Below are 6,467 nucleotides of genomic sequence, written 5' to 3' on the forward strand. Positions count from 1 at the left end.
TCATGTGGTCTAGCTCCCATAGTTTCAGACAAATATTATGCAATCTTCCAAGGCAGGGGAGAAATATAATCATGTCTTCCCCAGCTGCAACACCTAGGAAACACAACAATGACAAGATAGTTACAAAAGGGCAATAGTGGCACTCACACATTGGTGGTAAACAACAATTGTCTACTTAGACTGCAGGCCTACTAAACAGAAGAGAAATCATGACTGGTACTGGAAACAGAGCCAGCTTCCTGAGCTTAGTGAAGTCATGGACCTCAGAAAATAACCTACTACCACCACATTGCTAGTCTAGTACAATTCCTTACTGCATTCTTAATCTTCTCCTTATACCCACTGATAAGCATAGCTACCACCCCTCAGCAAAGAAGTCTTACTTTACAGCAAGTGGAAACCACCACAGAAGACCACATTTGGAAACCGTTCAGAGATCAATAGAGCATGAGGAGTCCATTTCCAATTGATATATCTTCATCACAACTCCTGCACCTATTGTTCAGGGAAGAACATGGAAGATGGGACTTGTCAGAATCAGAACAGCAGAAAATCTGCTGTGAAATAAGCTCTCCTAGAAATTGTGACATTAGATAAACCCAAACAGTAGCAGTATTGATGCACGGGCTAAATTGGAGTCGGTAGGCTTTCACAAGTTTCCACCCCTAGATAAAAATATAGAGATTACTAATGACTGCTAGGAGAAGAATTAGCCTCTCCCAGGATGTGGTTATAAATGATGGAATAGTGGTTAATCATGGAATACTATAAAAGTCATCTAAGTCTTTCTGGGTTTATTAACTAAAGGAGCCTAAAAGGGGTTTGGAGGAATAATTCTTTTATTTTAAACATACTTTCTTTTAATAGAAAACCCAAAGAAAATGATTTGCAGAGAGATACCATTTTCCCTAGAGGTAATGTGTAATATGTATTCATTTAGGAATTGATTTGACCTCCACTTCAAACTAATGTGTGCTATATATAATGAGATGACTATTGATAGTTTTCAAAGACAACCTCCACTACTCATAAAATTTATTTTTCATTTTCATGCCCCTCAAAGTCCAAAAGTACTCAGCAGAAACAACTTTTATTGATTTTTTTACTATCACCTTATCTTTCTTTTAAAAAGCTGTTTTATTTTTAATGAAATTAAGGAAATAGTGCAATCAACAGAATTTTATGATATGATACACTTTTGGAGAAAATGTCATTCATTAATAAGCACCTAAACATAAAAGCAGACTAGAGAACTAACAAAATATGCTAAAGATGATTCTAATAACTTTTAAAATTAGGAACATGCACAATTGTGGCAAAGCATAAACTTGAATAGTAGAATCCTAGTCTATATGCACAAAGTCCTGGGTTCAATCGCTAACATTTAAAGAACATGACAAATGCGTAGTACAGGAAATGAAGACTTGGGAAAAGTTAAGAACTCACTATTTTGTCTCTTCCCTTTTCTGTAATTTGCTCTTACAAGTTTTTACAGGATAAAAATTATTCTTCAAGGTTGTCCCTTAGAAGGAACTATTCCAAAGTGTAGTTGAATTTTTCCAAATAAGCATTAAACATAGTTGATTTCTGTTAAAATACTCCACTTTTCTATGTAAGCTGGGGTGTTTTGATAAGCACATCCACGTTTTATTCAAAGTGAGTATTTATTTTGATCCATTTTGGCGGGTAAATAATCATCCTATGCCCCTTCCATTTGCTTCAACTCCTCTTGGACACAACCAGTCTTTGGGTTCAGGTAGGTTTATGAATTTATGTAATATTTCCACACCACCCTATATTATTTGACCTGATTCTTTTTTTTTTAATTTTTATTTTGCAATACAATTCAGTTCTACATATCAGCCACGGATTCCCTTGTTCTCCCCCCTCCCGCCCCCCTCACCTTCCCCCCAGCCCGCCCCCCCCCCCCATTCCCATCTTCTCCAGGGCAAAGCCTTCCCCACAGACTGAGATCAACCTGGTAGACTCAGTCCAGGTAGGTCCAGTCCCCTCCTCCCAGGCCGAGCCAAGGGACCCTGCATAGGCCCCAGGTTTCAAACAGCCAACTCATGCAATGAGCACAGGACCCGGTCCCACTGCCTGGATGCCTCCCAAACAGATCAGGCCAATCAACTGTCTCACCCACTCAGAGGGCCTGATCCAGTTGGTGACCCCTCAGCCATTGGTTCATATTTCATGTGTTTCCGTTCGTTTGGCTATTTGTCCCTGTGCTTTATCCAACCTTGGTCTCAACAATTCTTGCTCATATAAACCCTCCTCATTCTCGCTAATTGGACTCCCAGAGATCCACCCGGGGCCTAGTCATGGATCTCTGCATCCAGATCCCTCAGTAGTTGGATGAGGTTTCTAGCACGACAATTAGGGTGTTTGGCCATCCCATCACCAGAGTAGGTCAGTTCGGACTGTCTCTCGACCATTACCAGCAGTCTGTTGTGGGGGTATCTTTGTGGATTTCTGTGGGCCTCTCTAGCACTTTGCTTCTTCCTATTCTCATGTGGTCTTCATTTACCATGGTCTCCTATTCCTTGTTCTCCCTCTCTGTTGTTGATCCAGCTGGGATCTCCCACTCACCCAAGCTCTCTTTCCCTGGACCCTCACCCTTCACTACCCCCACTCATGTCCAGGCTGTTCATGTAGATCTCATTCCATTTCTCTGTCATTGGGCGATCCCCGTGTCTTTCTTAGGGTCCTGTTTTCCATTGACCTGATTCTTAAGAATGTTCATTTTATGCTATCTGCATGGAAATGGACCAGAGAAATATTACTAATATTCAGAACATCTAGATGCTGAGTCCAAAATAGAGTCTAGGTATATCTAGTAATTACAAGCTCCCCATGTTGAGTTGAAGAACTTCATAGTCGAGCATCTGTTCATAACTAAAACATGAAGCTGAAAGTCAAGAGATTCTCATTTTATCTTACCAATTTGCAACACATGGATATGCTTTTTCATTTGAAAGATGGAGAGTAGAATTTTATAGTTAAAATCATGAATTTAGCCTCCATAGTACGCATCTTATTAGGTCAGGTGTTAGTACCAACTTTCTTCTTTAGTATTCCTGTTATATGCTCTTCTTAGTCCAGTAGTATCCAGGTATTGTCATGGGATGAGAAACATCATCATTACCTAAGGCTTGTTTAAACATTCTGTTTTTTCCTTCCATTGTAAAGGACTTTAAAAATCTATACTTTTTGATGGATAAAGTAATTCAACACTTTTGTGGATACAGTACTATGATTCAACACATACATAATGTACAATAATCAAATAACAATGACTCTCACTGCCATTTCTTTAAACATTTATTAATTCTTATGTGAGAACTTTCAAACTACTTTCTTCTGTTTTATTATGCATAGAATAAGTTGTTCTAAGCTGTAGCTATCCTACTGTGCTATAGAAAACTAGAATTTACTCCACCTCTCTAACCACATAAATCTGTACCTATTATTCAGCCTACATCTACAGCTCTACACTTTACATTTCTTAGGTTCCAGTGACCATTGTTCCACTCCCTATTTCCCATGAAATCAACCATTTATGTTACATATATAAATAGTCTCATATAATTGTCTTTGTGTGCCTAGCTTCTTTCACTTAAGATAAATCTCCCTTGTTCCATGTTTGCTGTTGTGTAGGACAGGATTTCATTGAATTTTTATGATTGGATAGTATTATATTATAGAAACAGAAAAATATACAACATAAGTATATAACAATATATGATGCATATATAATTATATTATCTAGAATATATAATTACACAAAGCATATACTTCCTTCGTATTATTTTTCTATTCATCTGTCAATAATTATTTCAGTAAATATGCTGTCTTTGTTTTGGTAAGTAATGATGTAATAAACATGGGATATCAGTATCTTCTTGAAATATTGATTTAATTGCCTATATATGTATATATAGTATTGAAATTTCTGGATCATCTGGTTGTTTTTAAGGAAATTCTACACTATAACTGATTTACCATTTTATGTTCTCACCAACATGCATGAGTCTTCTTTCTCCAAAAAAAAAAATGCACATTTTCTGGTTGCATTCCAATTCTTTATAAACAGTAACATAGGAGAGGCTCATAGGAGAATTCTCCAGCTGGTCCCAGTGAATATAATTAAAGGAGAATCAGTGCTCTGGTTCATTCTTAACTTCCTATATCAATTACCTACTCATAAGAAATGATAGAATCTTTAATCAAATTTGTTAGAGATATTTGTATTTACAAAGAAGAAATAGATATCATGGACAGATTAAAAAGAGGGAATAAGATAGAAATAATAAAATGTTTTCCACCAAGGAAACATTTTAGATTTGACAGATAGAGGGTAGATTATTGAATCTACTCTGAAAGGGGAAAAAAGAGGATATAGATATAAGATTAAAAAGGTAGATTGTTGAATCTACTTTTAAAAGACAACTACTAGTTTTAAATATTTTACATTGGATAGGATTTTTGTATATTGTATACAAATTTTGTATTGAACTCAACAAAATAGGATAAATAATGATTTTTTTTTGTGCCTACTCTATGGTTTGGAGCAATATCAATTGTATCTGTGGCAGAATGCTGTCTCACAGCCAGTTCCAAATTTGCAAAACAATAGGTTTCATTCTTCTTCACCAAGATATTCTTTGATTTCAAATCTCTGTAAGCAAAGGATGGCTTTCTTTGGGTACCAACAATCTCCATGTGAAGATGCGCAAGACCCCTTGCCGTGGACAAAGAGAGTTTGATCATCTCTTCCACTGTAATAGTATATCTGTTCAAGTAATCAAAAAGGGATCCACACTCGTGGCAATCCGACACCAGCCACAGCTGAGTCCATGTGCAATTGTCTTTGTTGTCTGCTGATACAAATCCTAGGATGTTTTCATGGCATAACATCACAGTCTGATAAAACTCTGCCTCTGGGAACCACAAATGTTCTTCCCTAGAAGAGAATATCGTCACAGCAATTTCTCCCCACCTCTTGCCTCACCAAACTTCTCCAAACCCACCTTTGCCAATGCTTTCTTGTAACATGATTGTCCTAACAGTTGTTCTCTGATCAAGCAATGGTAAACTCTTTGACCCCAGTAGGGCTGTCTCTGCTGTCACCAACATGATGAGAAGCAGCTGGCAACTTGGAGCAGTAGTTGCCTCCATGGTCCAGATGCCATATTTATGGCCTGGCCCCCGACCACAGTTTCTCCTCAGCAAGCCTCCCAGGTTGATTTCAAAATTGGGATCCTCCTGCCTCTGCCTCCTTCAGCAAATCCTACCAGCATGCACCACCACAACCAGCCCACTTGCAGCTCAGGCATCATCTGGGGACAGCAAGGTCACAGGCAAGCTGGTTTTTCATGAATTTGTGCCCCATTTTGGGTGCCAAATGTAGCATGAATCTTAAATGGTCTTATTAATAAAACACCCAGAGCCAGATATTGGGGTGAAAACTGAAAGTCAGTGAAACAGGACAAGCCACAGCCACCTTCATCTTGCAAACTCCTCAACCAATCTTGTTTCTATGAATCTTCAGACTGAAAGCCTCTGAGTCCTCACCCCTGAGAGTCTCAGCTGAACTGCTGCTGAACAGCTTCTAGTTCCTGGTCCTTGCACCTTATATACCTTTCTGCTTCCTGCCATAACTTCCTGGGATTAAAGGTGTGTGCCACCACTGCCTGGCTCTGTTTCCAGTGTGGCCTTGAACTCACAGAGATCCAAATGGATCTCTGCTTCCCAGGTGATAGAATTAAAGGTCTGGTCTCTATGTCTAATCTAGTGGCTATCTCTGTCCTCTGATTCCCCAGATAACTTTTATTTGATAGAACACAAATAAAATATCACCACAAGCTTTGCTACTGAATTCTACCAAATATTTTAACATGGAATTACATTAATTCTTTGCAAATTATGTCAGAGGCTAAAGGAGAGAGAATGGTTTCAATTTCAGTATTTGAGCCCACCATTACATAGATGCCCAAACCAGACAAGGTTCACAGCAATGAAACATGACAACCTGACATACATGATGAAAATACCTATGGAAATCCTCAACAAAATTCCAACAAACCAAATCCAGCAGCACATTCAAAGCTTATGAGCCATGATCAAGGAGGATTCACCCCAGGGATGCAAAGATGACTATGCATGTATCCGCTAGCAGAATAAATGAAAATCTGTATCATCACAGTAATGAATCTGGAAAAGCTACTTGACAGATCTACATCACTTCTTGGTTAGAATTTGATAAATTATAAATCAACAAGTTAAGATTTGTATATGATAAACTTATGGAAAATATTATATGAACATGGGTGGATAAAATTAAAAACTTTCCTCTAAGATCAGAATGAAAAAATGGATGTCATGTTTTGACACTTTACTTAAATAGTTCTAGAAGTCTTAGCCAAGACAGTCATACTAAGTAAATCACACACAAATTTAAAAGA

The 6,467-nt window shown here is 37.9% G+C and overlaps 1 pseudogene; it reads right to left on the minus strand.

Moving 5' to 3' along the window:
* Nucleotides 1-2,843: 2,843 nt before the first annotated feature.
* LOC131904735 (TGF-beta receptor type-1-like) lies at nt 2,844-5,181 on the minus strand (annotated as a pseudogene).
* Nucleotides 5,182-6,467: the final 1,286 nt, after the last annotated feature.

This window comes from Peromyscus eremicus, chromosome 2 (genome assembly GCF_949786415.1).
Source record: "Peromyscus eremicus chromosome 2, PerEre_H2_v1, whole genome shotgun sequence".
NCBI classification, from domain to species: domain Eukaryota; kingdom Metazoa; phylum Chordata; class Mammalia; order Rodentia; family Cricetidae; genus Peromyscus; species Peromyscus eremicus.